This window comes from Phoca vitulina, unplaced genomic scaffold (assembly GCF_004348235.1).
Source record: "Phoca vitulina isolate PV1807 unplaced genomic scaffold, GSC_HSeal_1.0 scaffold8, whole genome shotgun sequence".
Classification (NCBI taxonomy): domain Eukaryota; kingdom Metazoa; phylum Chordata; class Mammalia; order Carnivora; family Phocidae; genus Phoca; species Phoca vitulina.
Window position 1 is genome coordinate 12,526,211 of NW_022589711.1, and position 18,155 is coordinate 12,544,365.

The window sequence follows — 18,155 nt, forward strand, 5'->3', positions numbered from 1 at the left end:
CAAAAACTCAGTTTGTTTTGATTCCACCTCCTGGGTCTGCTACTATATATTTTGCTTGCTCCTTTTCATTTCAAAACTTCTCAAAATAATTGTCTATGTTTTTGAACTTACTTTTCATTTTCTTCTCAACCTTCCAAGCTCAATTATTTTTCTTCTACACTCAAATTTCTCTTGTCATGTTACCAGTTGCCAAATCTAGTGGTTACTTCTACGTCCTTATCTTGACCTCAGCAGAATTCAATAGTGTTGGCCTTCCCTTCTCGATACATTCTTTTATTTGTGGTCTGAGATATAAACACTAGTGGTTTTATTTTTACTTCAATTGTTGGTCTCCTTCAAACTTCTTTAAGAAATCATTCCAAATCTTCAAATTATAGAGTGATTCTGAGATCATTCCTGAGCTCTCCTATTAAGTAATCTAGTCCTATAGCTGAAAATATAATCTCTTTATAGGTGATTTTCAAATATATGTTTCTACCCCGATCCCTCCAGACTCGTTATAACCATTGTCTTCTCAATATCTGCATTCCTGATCATCTTAAACATTTTGTTCAAGACAGAGTTCTTGATCAATTTCCCTTCCACTCTATATTCCTCACATCAACTATATGAAACCACAAACATCCAAACAAAAATCTTACGAGTCAACCTTGATTCTTTTTCTTCTCTCATATCCCATGTCTAATCCACCAGCATAGTCCAATAACTATTATTCGAAAGTTTATAGTAAACCTGTCCATATAACCTCTATCTTGAATGCTAACACCACAGTCCAGATAATATGGATTATCTTCAGCTAGATTATATCCTCATATGTCTAATCATCCTAATAGGAGCAGAATCATTTTTATAAGTAGAAAGTTCTAAACCATTCATTTTTCTCTGACATCACAATATAGATAATTTAGTGCTCTTTAGGATGACTTTTATTTTAACTTTTATTTTAACTTTTTATTTTAACTATTTATTTTAACTTTTATTTTCTACAAATTTCCAAAACATATTTCTTCTTTACTCTGGAGAGGAAGGCAAACAAAGCCTATAAGTAAAACTCTAAAACTCCCTAGATCTCCCTAGGTTTAGTCTTGAAATCCTTTAAAAAGGAAGAGTCAACTCTCATTTATGTTTCATTATATTGCTCATACTTTATTTTATTTATACCATTAAAAATCTTTTGGATGCCAAAAATATTATGGGTTTAATTAGTAATTTTATTAACATGAATTTTTACTCTGAACTGGAGAGGAGTGGGGTAGGGGGCAAAGCTTTTAAAACATAAACACAAGATGTGAGCCAAAGGTGAATATATATAATGGACATGGTGTTTCTTTCCTCAAATCTATTCTTTTGTCTCTAGGTAATTCCTTATGCAACTTCTGAGAAGCCTAAGATTTCTTGGAGGAAATTGGCTTTATCTCTTGTAGGTCAAGTGGCTCAAACCTAAGTCCATTAATATAAGCCCATCCCATAGGTGTAGATTCAGGAGAGGGTACATGATTCAATATGGGCTAATGAGACATGAGAAGCAGTTTGCTGAAAGGTTTCTGGGACATAAACTATGTCTTCAAGAAAATTTCCAAAAGTAACTGTTTGTTTCTATGGGCTTAGATTAGGAAGCAGGTAGTTTTAGGAGTTGATGGTGACCAGCTTGTGTTAGATAAGTCAACCTTAGGGTGAAGCAGCAATTCAAGGAGGCAAATCCATGATACAGAAATAAATTGGTTCTTGATAAGTTCATCCTGCTGTGGAATTAAGTCACTTCTGCGGCTCCCCAAACCCCCAAGCAGGAAAACCAATGGATCTCATTTTATTGTTTAAGCCAATTTTAGCTGTGTTTTCTGTTGGTTCCATTTGAATACTCTTAAGAAGTACAGTGATTTAGAAGAAAGAGTGGTTAGCTCTGCTTCTTTCAGTGTTTCCCATAATTTGAGAGAGTAAAATTTTGCTTTTAAGAGAAATACAAACAGTGAAGAAACGGAGAAACTTGGTAATTTATAATCCCTTTTGAGTTGGAATGTTTTTACCATAGCCTCAGTATTATGTAAAAAATAAGCATCAGGAAATCTGTATTCATATGTTAGTACAGACAATGTTATGCAACATAGTAACTGCTTTCCCTTAGTCATTCAGATACCTTACTTTAAGATTTGTTTGACCAATGAATGGGCTATCCAGAAAACGGGAGAGTCAAAACCTAGTCAAGAGGATGCTATTACCAAACAAACAAGAAATTGTAAACTGAAGTTAAAAAGATATTTTAACTTTAACAATATGATAAAAAGAACAAGATCATTGAAAGCACACCAGAATCAATTTTCCTACTTTATTGACTTGGTTTAGGGGTGAGAGGTGTCCAGATCCATTAAAGGCAAGCATTACTACAGCTTCCTTCACCTCAACACTCTCCTCCAGTCTGTTTGAACTTTATATACTTTTGGGTAAGAAAATGAAATCATATTAATATTCATTTTTCTTCATTATGGTATACATTTTAATGTTTGAGCCAGTCAGAACTCAAAAAAAAAAAAATTCTTTCAATAAGAAAATTGGATCTTGCAATCAAATTTTTAGGCTTTTTAAAAAATGATCATCTCTATTTTGACAGTCAAAAATTTAGGATTCAACACTTTGTATTCCTAGTTTGGCTCTCCTATAAGGTCCAACTTTAACTGCAGAAGGGCCACAGTAAAAGGCACTAAGAACAAAAAATTCCTTTGGGTTTACTATTTCAAAATGTTGATATTGAATGTATATAAACCAAAGGTTTCATGTGTCCTCCCTTTCCTTCTCAGTGAGTGCTTCTCCCTAATCTGCTAGGTATTTAGAAGTTTAAGGTTGTAGGTCTCTTAATAGGTTCTATGCAAACTGCTCCTATGTGGTTATGGGTCTCTCACCGATGCTCTTTGGGACTGCTTTTTTGGTTGCTGTTGATTATCACTTGTTTTGCAAGTTATAGTCCACTTAGTGAATTAATGGCTTTTCTTTCTTTCTTTTTTTTTTTTTTTAAGATTTTATTTATTTATTTGAGAGAGAGAGAAACCACATGAGAGGGGGGAGGGTCAGAGGGCGAAGCAGACTCCCTGCCAAGCAGGGAGCCCGATGCGGGACTCGATCCAGTGACTCCAGGATCATGACCTGGTCAAGGCAGTCGCTTAACCAACTGAGCCACCCAGGCTTCCGAACTAATGGCTTTTCTTGATTGGGTCTTGAAGCAAATGGATGGAATGGATCTTTACTATTTTTTCACCCTGTTATTCAGCTTCCAGAAGACTATTGCACCAAACTGCAGATATATGTAGTCGAGGAAGTTTCAAAAGGAAATTACTCATAAGGGAGAAAAAATTAAAGTTCTAACCAATTGGGACTTCCTTTGGAACCTGCTATCCAAGTCAAATGTATCTTTTACAAATACATCTTAATTAGGAGGGGGATTGCCATGGTACTCCCTCCTTTCCTGACCTCAGGTTTATGTTCTTTATTTACCCTTTCATGTTTCTCTGTCTGAAATTTGATCTTATTTCCCTCTGAAAATGCTACCTCTCCCAACAGTTTGCACCTGTACTGCTTCTATTGTTCCTCAGTCCTACACATACAACAGGGCTCCCCAGCTTTGCTTAGGTGGGCATGTCTGTTTGCAAGTTCCTAGTCCCCCAGGTCCCAGTCCCATGAAAGAGGGTTAAAGTAAATCTTTCAACTTTACGTTTCCTTTCTCCCTTCACACCATTGTTTTCACTGTTAGACAAACTGTCAGGAAAAGTCATCTTAAAAATACAGACTTTTTTTTTTTTCCTTTTCAATACAGCATAATCTAAACCTATATTGAGGAAAGAAAGCTATGTCCTGCCGGTGGGTCTGCAGTATTGTACAGTGGAGCACTTGGGGTCTCACATCAACGCAAAGAACCACAGTAGCTTTAATGGTTGCTCTCTCTGTTGGATGGGGAACGGCATGAGCCTCAAATTAATTTCTGGGATTTAGATTCTCCTTTGATATGAAAGGGTGGGGTTGCAAATTCCTGTCACCACATCTATGTGGGGGTTCCTTTAAAGGCAAGCCAAAAGTTCATTAAATTTTTAAAAATCTCTTTGCTTTTGTTTCAACTTTAAAAGGTTTTTGACCTTAGGCAGGATATAATGCCAAGCTTGGTTTTATAATTTAGCAAATGGCAATTATAGAAGTTAGTAACTCTTCAGATATTAGGAAACTTCTAATACATCGCATTTTGTTTATACCTCTAACTAAATATTTACCAAATTCTGCCTTGTTTTGTAATTACATAATTAGTCAAGCATTAAGAACCTTTTTAAATAAGGCAGTGTTCTGCTAAGCACTGTGAAGGAATGGAAGCATATGCACATTTTATACACGTTTTTCTGTTTTCTACCAGGTGGTGATATCCTTGAAAGAAGGGTCTTATTAATTATTGTATCTTCTATCACATGTAGCACAGTGCTTTGTTCAAAATAATTCAGAGATTAGAGAGAATGAGAAAATTATTTTCACAAAATTTGCAAGGCCATTACTAAAGTACATATCATAATACACTGACCTTTCTCTCAAATGGATCAGAGGATAGCACAGATGTTTGACTGCTGTAGTCGAATCATAGACCTCGACATCTTAACCAGGAACCAAGATTAACATGGCTTTTTTTTTTTTTTTTTTAAATCATGGCTCATTGGTTGTAATCGAGTTGCTGGGTCATTACTTGTGATCAATTAGAATTATCTCTTCCCAGGACCTACAGGTAAGGGTTATTTTCTTTAAAAGAAGTGTTCGTAATTTTTTAGTGTTTGTCTCTTTTTCTTTGTCTGATATGATATTTTCCAGACTGTGAGTGCTTAACAAATATTAAATGATAATTCCTTATTGACCTAACTGGGTTTTGGGAGCTTTCAAAAATTTCAAGGAAGTGTTTTAAATGTTTTGTGACCTTTAGGATTTTGAAGAAGAATTATGATGACCTTTCCAAAGCAAGATAGGAGAGAGTTGCTCCAACTGAAAGCCAAACAGTTAAAACTGATATGATCGGTCTCTTTTGATAAAGAGAGGAAGCTTTTGTTAAATAATTGACACACTGTTAATTCCAATTTGTATTATGAGCTGCAGATGGTATTGTAAGAGAGCACAAAATGGCCTCTGTGGTATGAAGTGGAACGGAGAGTCAGATGAATGCTGCATAGAGAGCCAAACTAGATTAAACTTAGGTTCTCCTCATATTCTCGATGTGAATATTGACGCCAATTATGATGCTTATAAGCTTATGGTGGCTTCATCACTGCAAGACCACAGGGAAGTGGCCCCGTAAATAGCCCTATACCACTTGTATTTCCTATTGCTGTTGTAAAAAATTACCAAAAATGTACTGATGAAAAACAACACAGACCTATTATCTAACAGTTCTGGGGGTCAGAAGTCCAAAATGGTCTTTTTGGGCTAAAATCAAAGGATCAGCAGAGCTCTAGTCCTTCTGGTGGCTCTAGGAGAGAAATCTGGTTCCTTGCTTTTTCCGGTTTTTAGTGGCCAGCTACATTCTGTGGCTCATGATCCCATTCCATTATCTTCAAATCAGCAGTGTAGCATCTTTGAATCTCTCTCCTGCTCTGACATTCCTGTTTCACTCTTTTAAGGAAGTTTATGATTGTACTGCACCCACCTGAACGATCCAGAATACTCTTGTAATCTTAAGTCCCTTAACATAATTACAGCTGCAGAGGCAAAGTTTCTCTCACCATATAAGGTAATAATTCACAGGTTTTAGAGATTAGGATGTGAAAGTCTTCGAGGAGGGGAGTTATTTTGACTATCACATGCTACAAATAAGGTTTTAAATTCTTTTAAAAGGTAATTTTACACTATGATGCTATTTTCAAAGTAGAAGAGCAGATTATTTCAGTATCAAAACAATAAAATTAAAAATTGAGCAAATATGATGATTCAGGTGGTGGAAAAAGTGGGTTTTTGGTTGTTCTGGCTTTAATCATTCCAGTGCTGGGTATTTACTGAATATTTTGTGATCTTCAACTTTATTACCTGGATCATGAGCTTATAATGTCTACCTCATAGGATTCTTTGGAAAACTTTATGCTGTTTTTTCTACCAACAGTTAGCATGGTAATTTCTTGACTTCTAATTCATTAGCTACCTAAACAGGAAGAGCTGAAGTTTTAATTGTTAATTCTGTCAGTGCATTGTTTGGTAAGTGTAGGGGCTGGCTATTAAATACAACTAAAGATAGCATTTGGAAAATCTTTGGTGTGGCCCTGAGAAGAAGGATGTGCAAATGTTCTATTGTGTGCTGTTACCTGCTAGGATAAGACAGACAAGGGCAAAATAATATTTCATTTGGCTAATTCCACTACTTCCTGGAAAGTTTTGGCTTCAGAGTCTTCATCAGAAAGAAATGCAATGCTGAATGTTTAATATCAGAGAGTATTAGGTCTATGATCTCATGGACTGGTGACCCGACATTAATCAAATTAATGTCTTCAATTAAATAAATTCTGTTGAAAAAGTAAAACAAATGAGACCCAGTAGGTGTTTTAGTCAGTTAATAAATAGATCGTAGTTACATCCAGAAGAAATGGATAAAAATTGAATTCTACATGATGAAATATTGTTAGTTTTAACCTTAAGACAGATTGGCAAGTACCTCTTTCAAAAATTTTTTTTACACCTAACTTTCCCCTCTTGATTTTGTTATGTAAATATATGGATTTCATGTCTCTGCATTCAGTTCGAGTTTATCTGCAGTCCTGATCTAATACTATAATTTAATTGTCACTAAGTATGAAGAGCTATTACAATTTAGAAATATGTACTCTTTGAATGGCTGCCTTAAATATTCTAGAAATTTTTGCTGGTCCTGATTTATCAAGATAAAATAGGCTACAATTGAAGAAACTATAAGTACTGCCATATTTCTAATTTTGGTAATGCATAAAATCAAGTGTTTTAGATTTGATTTGGTGCTTCTTCAAAGGGTTGGTATTAAATGATACATTTTGATTTTGTTACCCCATTGGTTATATAAAATTACTATTTTTTTAACATTGAATACATTCTTGTAAATGTGCCATCAAATAGCTAATAAGGTATAAAGAAATCATTTAGCCTTTCTTCAGACAGATATCTAAACTGGTGAACTATAAAATTTCAAGTTCTTCTGAGTGTCACTTGGAGTTCCGGGGGATGTCTCTCTTTTGAATTCAGAAATCATAAATTGAATATCTTGATATACTTGAGCAAGCGGGAAATGAGCACTGCTTTTTCAATTGACTCATAGATGTGATCCTAAGCAGGAGGGCAAGGATGAAGAGGGTAAGAATGAATAATAAATGTATTTGAAAATGAGATTTAACATGTAGAGAGTACGAAAATTTTTCCAGTATTCTAAAGATACAGTTTCTTTTTCTTTTAGCATGCTTCTTAGAGAATTGAGTATGTGACTGATTGATTATTTTATCCTTATTAATTATTACTCTATCTTAAAATAAAAATAGTATTTAGAGTAGTATGAAGGGAAAAATGAAGGGGGGGAAATCGGAGGGGGAGACGAACCACGAGAGACTATGGACTCTGAGAAAAAACTGAGGGTTCTAGAGGGGAGGGGGGTGGGGGGATGGGTTAGCCTGGTGATGGGTATGAAAGAGGGTACATACTGAATGGAGCACTGGGTGTTATATGCAAACAATGAATCATGGAACACTACATCAAAAACTAATGATGTAATGTATGGTGATTAACATAACATAATAAAAAAATAGTATTTAGAGATATTTCTTCTTGTAACAATATGCTCAAATGGCTCTTCATGTTACAAATCTCATGTAGAAAACCATATTTCCCCTAACACTTTCTTCCACTAATATTGGTAGTTAGTATATTTTTAAAATTTTCACAGAAATTTGCTTTGTTAACTTGACGTTGGGGTTAAGTTATTTCAATTGCAAACAAGTGAAAATGGAATCAGAAGTGTGCTTTATGGGGTGGAAAATTTCCTCACAACTTCAGCTTCTTTTTTAGGCTTAAATTTTCCTTTCATTTTTTTTTTCCTTTAAGAATTCTGAAGAATTCCAGCCTCCCTACTGTTGCTTCTTACATAGATTCATGTTGAATATGTATTTCCCAGCATCTAGAGATGCTGATTCAGTGTAGTTGGTGACAGGTGTCTCAATGACAAAGGCAGGAGGCCTTTAAAATCTTCAGTTTGGGAGTGTCAGGATGGGTATGACATAGGCCCATGCTGACAATCTAAAATGAAGGCTCTCGGCATAATTGCTTTTCATTCAAAAGTTAAGAAATGCAGCTGCGTCCTCTTCACCTCCAGTTCTTGCAATCTCTATGCATGGAATGGAGAATTGCCTCCTTCATTTCTGAATTTCCGTTCCCTCTTTCTTTAAAGTAACTAAAGATCAATGAACTTAGTGCTATTCTGGTTCTTACTAAACTTAGCCCAGCCAAAATAATCCATTTAGCTGGAAAATAATCTATTACACAGAGAAAGACTGTGTTCTTATTTATAAAAGAGCGAATATCTCTTTTCCTTCCAGTGATGGGCACAGGCACGCAGCACAACCTCAGGCCAAATAGAAAAAGAAAGGAGAAAGCAATGCCCTTCTCCAGAAATGACTCCCAATATTTACTCAGATGACAGGAGGAATAAAGTAGCTGAAGTTTTATAGGAATCTATTAACTCTTGTTCATGAATTGTAGGTTAATTGAACACTAAGTATATGCTTATCCATGAATGGCTCTTAGCTGTGCATAGCAAACTGTGTGGATAAAGAGACATATGTTAATCATTTTTATGAATAAAGCAGATTTGAGAAAAACAATAGTCTGCAATGGGTTGAAATTGAAGGTATAATCAATGTAATTCCACATTTCTTCGCACTGATTCATTACTTACATATTTTCTGCCTGAATTTAACTATACGTATATACAGCTCTTCCTAATTTGGTAATTTGTCACAGTGACTTCCTACACAGCATTTTAAGTTGTTGAAGAAAGGCTCTCCATAAATGAACATCATTATAACCTCAGGGCTTCTAGATAATTTGAATCAGTTTTACCATCTACGGTCGGGTAGGGTAAAAGGAGCCACTGATGGCCATGGGAACAGCCTTGACAATTGTCAGCTTACCATACACCCAGTGCAGTACCTCTGAATTTGATCATTGTCAAGAACAAATCGTAGGTAAATGGATACCAATTCTGATAATGAAGCAAACTGAAAGGGCCTAAGACCTTCTTACTAAATTTAAAGGAAGGCGGAATCAGCCAAATAGCTATTGCCCAGCCAACATTTTTCTTTTTGATTACACTACATAGTAAGGTGGAGAGACAGGTACTTTTAAGAATGTGTTGAAGCTAGCAGTGAGGCTAGCATACAAATTCATAACAAAGCAAAAAATATCCTCATGTGGGAATCTGAAGAATAAAACACGAGATAATTAGAGATATATAACTATTTAAGTCACTATTATCATCAACTACCCGTGGGTGGGTTCAAATTACTAGCTTCTACTGAAAGAAAAACTCTTACCTTTGAGCAGCACATTATGTTTTGTGTTACATGAAACAAAAACTCCAGTGTAATTCTTGCATATTATTTTCAGGTGGTTTTGTTTCCTTCCTTCCTTCCTTTCTTTCTTCCTTCCTTCCTTCTTTCCTTCCTTCCTTCCTTTCTTCCTTCCTTCCTTCTCTCCCTCCCTCCTCCTCTTCCCTTCCTTTCCCTTCTCTTCCCTTCCCTTCCCTTTCTTTCCTTTTTTTTTAAGTTTTTGTATTTGTGGTTGGTAGATATGATATCATAAATATTAAGACATATGATTATGAAAAACCTGCAGACGGAACTGTTTATTTAAGTAGCATATGCAAATTTTGATAAAGTAGGTCCAGACCTACTGACCTCTGCGACTGTGACCTAAAAAGATCCTTGAAAAGGCCCTTGAAGATTTAGTGCAAGCTTTTCTCTTGGTAAATATATTATCCTTTTTAAAGATAGTGATAATTATTATGTTCATTAAAGTGTGATAATATCATTCAAAATGAACTAAGCCATAGGTTGCTTAGTTTACTAAAGGCTTCTGTATGTTTCAGAAGGCAAGTCTACAGGTTCTCCTTTTTCCTGTGTTTTTCACCTACTCTTCAGAGTGTGGATCCCTTTGGACTATGACATTTGAGGAATGCTTTTGTACCCCGTGTTTTTTCAGTGTACCAGCTGTAGAGTGATTAGTGGATCATTTTAGGACATTACATACTAATTGCTAAAATGATTAAGACTCTTCCCTCTCCCGTACTCAATCCCTTAACCCATCATTTTCCACTTTCGTAATTTAAATGCAGAGTATAGAAATTGTGATTCACTAACATGCTCATTTAGCTGACGCTCAGATTTTCCTTCTGAGATATCTGCATCAGTTTTCCCTGATCTCTTGATACTGAATGGCAAATCGCCATTCTTGGTCAAATGGACGGAGAGAGAAGGGGGAACGGGAGGAAAAGGCGGAGGGGCAGGATGAGGGAGATTTGCTTATTGTAGGACTGACTTGCGGCTAATCTGTCTATCTCACCAAGAACTACACTGAAATCTAAACACATGAAGACATTGCTGGCTTTCTCTTCCACAAAGGATAAACTTCATAGCACCTGAACCCTAAGTAACATTCCAGACAGATGGAGACAAGACAATAGCGTATTTTTAAAAACACTCTTTGAGAATCTATGTTGTTGCAAACAGTCTTTCTGCACAGAACATTCTCAGAATCTGAATATCAGTGTGTATGTAACACCCCTCATGATATCCATATTCATCTCCAGAGATAAGAAAATGCTACCACATTCTTGAGAGCAAAGAGAAAATTCTCACTGATAAAATGATTAAATAGGGCTTGATAACAATTTATTTCTGACCTTTTAATGCCTTCTGTTCTTAATGATTTCCTGTCATTTCTGTCTAGTCCAGACCTGGAACTCGGTCTCAGAGGTGCTTAGCTTTATGTTGCCACTTAGCTTTCAACTTCTATTTTCAGCACAGAAAGGTAAATCAGTAATTGTCACTTTGGCTTCTCAAGGTTTGTCAGGCACCCGAATGGGATTATGACATAGATCTGAAGGGTGTTTCATACGACTTTTACTTTAATTTTGATGTAATCATAGAAATGTCCTAGGACTTTAGGAACTTAATCATCCTGTTAGCCTTACCTCTTCCTTTGCTTGGGTGTTTGGCTCACTCCTTTCTGTCCCCCTCACCTGTGGAGAGGTGATTTAAAAAAAAGAAACAAATTCGGGGACATATTCAGTGAGATATCTCCTTAGCTGACAATTGTCTTTTTCTCAATGCCTTTCTTTTCTTTTCTTTTTTTTTCTTTTGTAATTTGTTTCTAAGAGATAGCATTTCTCCAGTTTGGCTCTCAGGCGAACAGTTGTAGAGCTAGAGGAACCACCCTCTGAGAAGTTGGTGCACTGTCCTTTGCTTCAAAATATTTTTGAGTCTGATTCTTATTTTATCAGTTGGAGCCCAGAGTAAGATGGCAATCCATCTAGAGGTCTTCTTTGGAAGAGGGGAGAAATGGGAAAAAGGAGTCTTAAAGAAATGGTTTGTGGAGAGTTTCTGTCTTGAGAAGATAAAAATATGTTTTTAATGCATTTATTCAGATAGATCTGTCCGCAGATCTGTGGATATAGATTGTTGCCTGTGTGTATTAATCAAAACTTCGTCACTTATAAGTGAAAGAAGCTGAACTCAAACTGGCTTAAACCAGGAAGTCTTTAAGGATGATGGGACTCAAGAACCACAGCATTTTGCTAATTATTTCTGGTTCTCTCCCATTCACCCCTCCCACTTTTTTCTCTTCTTGCTTATTTCTGCATCTTTCTGTGTGTTGCCCTTACTCTTCTGCCAAAGCTTAGCTCTCTTCATGTGATGTGAAAGGTGGCTAGGGGCAGCCCCGATCCACAAAGAAGAGATTTTTTTTTCCCTCCTAGAATTCATAGAATATCTTATGGGGAAGTATTCTGTTTGGGCCTATAAAGATTCCATGAGCACCCCTTGGTTCAGTCCCTGTAGAAAGGGGGTTAGGAGTCTGGATCAAGTGCTCATCTCTGCTGGTAGGTGGTATCCCAAACCTGTGAATGACTCTCCCACTCTATGGGAAAAGGACAGCACTGCAAAGGAAGATTGGCGTCCTGCTACCAGAAGTAGGGGTACAAGAAACATGCTAAGAAAACCATATTTACTAAAATATAGGTCTATGTATATTGCTACCTGTATAGCAAACCAAATAATTAGCATACCTAGAGGGATATTTTATTTTATTTATTTTTAAAACTTTTCATAGTTTGCACATATGATATTATCTGCCTTTTTGCCTGTAATATTTTGTGGATTAGATGTGATAAAATTGAACTAGTTCTTATCATCATCTTTACTCAGATACAGAAATCACATTTATTAAATATCTACTATAGATAGCAAATGGTTCCAGGAGCTACTATTTACTTTTTTATCCTAACAAGTAATGAGTGCACTTTGCATTTTCATGATGGTTTCATATCTGTTGTCTTAGGAATTCTCAAACAGATATTTTTATTCTTTTTTTTTTTTTTAAACAACTTGTTTTTGGTCACCCATGCTACGTTTTGCCATGTTTTTAAACAGTTGTTTATTAAAAAAAATTCATACGGGATTTCAAAAGTATATATATTTAATGTCATATTATAGATAATGGAAAAGTACCTTTTTAAGATTACTGTCCTGAGCAGTTATTGCCCTTGAGTCTTATTTCTAGACCTCATCGATACATTGTTAACACTTAGATCAATAAACAATTATTGTTCTTTGTGAGATGCTGAGAGTAGATTTGGGAGAGTTTGCAGGTAAAAGGGATACTTTACCAGGGCTGTCAAATGTCAAACTAACAACTAAAATGTATCATCTATCTATCTATTATCTATCTATCTATCTATCTATCTATCTATCTATCTATCTATCTATCTATCATCTATCATCTATCTATGTATGTCTGTGAGTCCAGAAAGATCTGTATGTAACTATCAACCAAGTCATATAAAATATATTTGAATTTTTTTTTCTTTCTACAGATTTCCACAGGGAGCAGAGCTGATATTACTGGCTCAGAGCCTCATGGTGAGTTACAGTTATAATGGGGACAGCAGGCTTCTATAACTCTGTTTAATAGAAAGCAGGGTACCAGCAGAGATTTTCTAACTCTGCATTTAAAATCCCCCCAATAGCTATTATTACTTCTTAAAACCATTTGAGCATTAGTGCCAAATCAAGTGGAATAGTTTCATTTAAATAATTTAAGGGGCTGACTGATGTTCTCACATTGGCCATAATAAATAATATTATTAATTTTGAGAGAGAGAGAGAGGAGGATCAGAATATTGTGATTTTGGTTTTCTTTCAACTGAAAAGTATTTTGAAAAGGATTAAAGGAACAGATTTTCCTCCTCAGAGTTTGACTCTCTATGTATCCCACCTCTGGTCCTTTCATAGAAACCCCACCCATTGTGTTTAGCCCCATTTACCTGCCCCTGCAGGGCAGCGTCCTGTGGAGGGCAGTTTTAGTCTTCTGTGGAACAAGTTTATTGATCAGCAGGGTTTGCTCACTCAAGTATAAGGACATTCTGATTCTTTCCCTTGGGTTTTCTTTTCCTTCCTGAGGAAACTCTTATGAAGAATTCTTTCACCCCTCTTATTGTGTTTCCAATCAATCTTTCATTTGATATGATGTGAAAAAAAAAAAAAAATAAGGAAGAAACCACATCTTAAGACTTATGTCCAAGCGAAAAACTGTCAACCTACAGTAGCTACTCTCCTTTGCTTACGTTACCTGTATTTTCTCTGCATCATCAGGTAGTCATCATAACTCTATTTTTAAGGGTGAAGTTTTGAGGTTTTTTGATCTTTTCTGTGCTGCCAAATATTCAAGTGCCACTATGTTTCAATATTCTGATCACAAAAATTATTTGAAAATACACATTTCCAGTTTTCTTATTGAAGTTTGGGTTTAGGATGTCTACGGTAGGGCTTGGAATCAATAATTTTAATATTTCTGGGTGATTTAAGTATGGGAAATACTGAATTATCTCCTATAATTTGACAAGTTAATGACAATTATATCACTTGATATTCCAAAATAATTATCATGACTTGTTATTTCATTTTCTTCTTTTTAGTATTTTGTGCTTCACGTTTCATGGATCTACTGCTGTCATTTCCATTGAATCCTTTTATTTTAGAATTGAAGTTGCCTCTGCTCAGCTATGGTTTTCTTTGAGGTGAAATTTGATGGTCTTTGGTTACTTGTGATGGACTAGAAGAGAGGAGAGGAAAAGAGCTAAAAGGACAATTGTTGCAATATGGCTGATCTAGCACTAAGGATGAGGACCAACCAGGAAGTAACACGCTTTGATAAATGTGTAATGAAAAATTTACTTGCAGAGGAAACAAGGCTGGAGATGGCTGGGAGCCAAGAACATCTGTGTTCCTGGTATCCCAAATGTGTGGAAGCAGCAGATGTAACTGAATATATAATAGAAACCCTGGCACAATTCCTAATAATGTGGTAAAGAGCTCTGGATATTACAGAAAGCTTTCCAACCTCCCTCCCCCACATGAAAAATACTGGGGAACTCCTAGGTAATATTATTAGCTATCTTGAGGAGAGATATTAAAGTGGCTCAAGACAATGAAGATGGCTAATTTACATAAGAGAAAGGGAAGTTACCCATTGCACACAACTGATAACACAACTCAGGAAATAGATTGTGTATAAATATAATAATGCAATTACATTTAAGCATACATATGGGAGGTGAAGTATAAGATTCTTCACACATAATCTTTGCTTTAAATAGTTCTTCATACTTTTTATGGGCTCAGCCAATACTTCTAAGAATGACTGGACCGAGGAGGAATGAGGAATGAGAAAAGAGAAAAAATGTAAAATGCAGACTAGGAAAAGACAGATAATAGCAGCTGCTGTTTTGCTTATTCCATTACATTGAGAACATTTATTTTAAAGCTCTTATTAAAAGAGTATCTGAGTAGGCCACAGTAGTTGGCATACTTTTAGTACTGTATATGTGGTTGGTGTTGACAAACAGCACCTTTTCTTGACTACCTTCTAGCTAGGACTGACAACGTGACACAATTCTGATCAATGTGATGTAAATGGAATTATGTTGGGTCAATTTTTGTTTTCCTGATAAAAATGGATAGACCAGGGGCACCTGGGTGGCTCAGTTGGTTAAGCGACTGCCTTCGGCTCAGGTCGTGATCCTGGAGTCACGGGATCGAGTCCCACATCGGGCTCCCTGCTCAGCACGGAGTCTACTTCTCCCTCTGACCCTCCTCCCTCTCATGCTCTCTGTCTCTTGTTCTCTCTCTCGCAAATAAATAAAATCTTAAAAAAAAAAAAAAATGGATAGACCAGGTTGGCACGCCCCTTGACCCTTTCTTCTTCCTGCCTGCAATGTGGACATGATGCTAGAAATACAGCAGCCATACTGTGATTATGAGGTAACAACTACAAGGATGAAAGTAGGCCATTGAAACATGACACAGCGGAAGGACCTATATCGATTCCCTGATGGCCACTGTGCCAACACTGGACGGCTATCTCCAGACTCTTGGTTATGTGAGGGAAAAAAACTAATTTGTTTAAGCTACACTTGGTCAGTATTTCTGATACTTGCTGCTGAAAGCATTCCTAGTGGATGTAGTAGTTATAAATTATTAGTAATGCCAACACTGTACAAAATTTAAAGTAAGTTTTCAGTATTCTTAACCTTGCTTTTCTACATAATTTCCTCAGAGTCACTACTGTCTGTGCTACCTGTCTTCAACGAACACATCAATCATTTAGGACTCTAGTATCCTCATCCACTGTATCTATTATATTTTCTTACTAAGATTTACTAAAAGGGGCACCTACGTGGCTCAGTCAGTTAAGCATCCAACTCTGGATTTCGGCTCAGGTCATAATCTCAGGGTTGTGAGATGGAGCCCCACATGGGATCTGTGCTGCATGTGGAGCCTGCATGAGATTCTCTCCCTCTCCCTCTGCTCTGCCCACCCCCACCCTGCTGCTAGTGCATACTCTCTCTCTCAAAAAAAAATATTTACTAAAATATGTATTTCATTTAACAGTAACATATATACACAAATATACATATGTGTGTATATATATATACATATATAAAATTGTTAAAAATGTGATCTCAATTCAAAACATCCTGCATGTTTCATGTGACATGAAAGTTTTGTCAAAAGTGAAAGTGTTAATTGTGGAGTTTTAGTCATAAACTAGAAATGGGAGAATTTTGGCAGTGAGTGGAGGGTGAGTAGGAAAAGTCTTTAGTAAGTCATATCACATACAAATTTCTGTTCTTGAGACTAATGCTGAATAAAGATTCTTACCTGGTTTAGATGGATCAGCTATATTAAAGTTTTTTTTTTTATGTGCCTTCCTGTGTCATTAATTCTAAATTTCTTTTCTTGTCATTGTATTGGGGCTCACAATCAAATTTAAAATTATTATTATACTATAATAGTCCCTTCATTCAATGCTTAGAGAAGTCACCAAATTCTCTAGATAAAACTAGGTTCCAAATGTTGGTTGAACTCACATGGTTACAAGTCTGACTGAGTGAAGGAGGAAAGGAAGGTTGACTGGAAATGTTATGGACGGCCACACCATTGAAGGAGAGCTCCACAAAGCTGTTAGGGACTCCTTCAGACAAAGTTGGCTGTCAGGAAAGTCTCTTAGGTATGAGGCTGCCTTGATATTTCTATCAACTTAGTTACTGCCTCTGAGCAAGTCTGTGGAAAACACTTGCCTCAGTGATAGATTTCAGAGTTCAGCTGCTGTAGTTCTTGGTTATTTATACTCTTATAGATGGAGGTTGGAAAGGTACATTCTCATGGCTACCAAAGTAGGTTGTAAAATACCAACTTCTAAGAGAAATCATTTAAGAAATTTTTCTTAGAGTTTTGAAAAAACAGTCTAAGGTATTTATTTACTATAGAATAATCTTTCTTTCAAAACAGTACTCATGATGATAACCAAGAGTTTTAAGAAAGTGAAAGATCTTTCAAATCATTGTTTTCTCAACAATACCTTCATTTCATTTTCTTCTTTTAGAATCACTTCTGATTTTAGGCAAAGCATTTTTAAGAAGATAGGAAAGAAGAATATCTCAAGTTGTGATGATTTACTCTAAACACAGATGTGTTCATTTATTAAATATTTATTGGACACCTTCTATGTATTGGGTCTTTTTCTTTTTGATAAGGATATAGCACTGAACAGAAAAATGAAGTATCTCAACTGTGGAGCTTATATTCATTATGGTGACCACAGAATGGTTAGGTATTTTTTGGTCAGAATAGGCTATGCATATGATTTTTAAACTTCAGCATACAACAGAATCACCTGGAGGACATGTTAAAACACAGATTACTGAGGCTCAGACCCAGAGTTTCTGATCCAGTCAGTAGGTGCAGAATAGAGCCAACTCACACTATTGGGAGGTCCCAGAATATGAAAATGGATAAATGAATATTTGGTGAACATACTGCCTCTGCCACAGTTGTGAAGGGTAGAGAATAAAGAATAAATTTGAATAATTATTAAACGGTATAAATATAGACAAAGCTACTTGGTCAAACAATTCAGATATCATTAACATAAAGTTGAAGATAAGAAAGACATGTTTTTTCAATGTTGTGGATAACATACAGTTAGAAATAGTTAAGATATTCACTAACATCTGAAATTACAGACCAAAACCAGAGGACAAAATTCTTGTAGTCATGCATTCAGGTTTTTTAAAAAAGAACCATCAAATATAGGATTCAAACTTTATTTATTTACTCATTTAACAACTAATTATTTAGTAACTAGTATGTGCTAAGCATGAATTTGTATCAGGGATACAGTCATTATTTATTTTCTCTCTGGATTTTTTGAGATATTATTGACATATAGCATATGTAAGTTTAAGTTATACAATATGATGATTTGATATATGTATATATCATGAAATGATTATCACAATAAGACTAGTTAACTACATTGCTTTACATAATTATACTTTTTTTGTAGTGACATAATTTTTTATG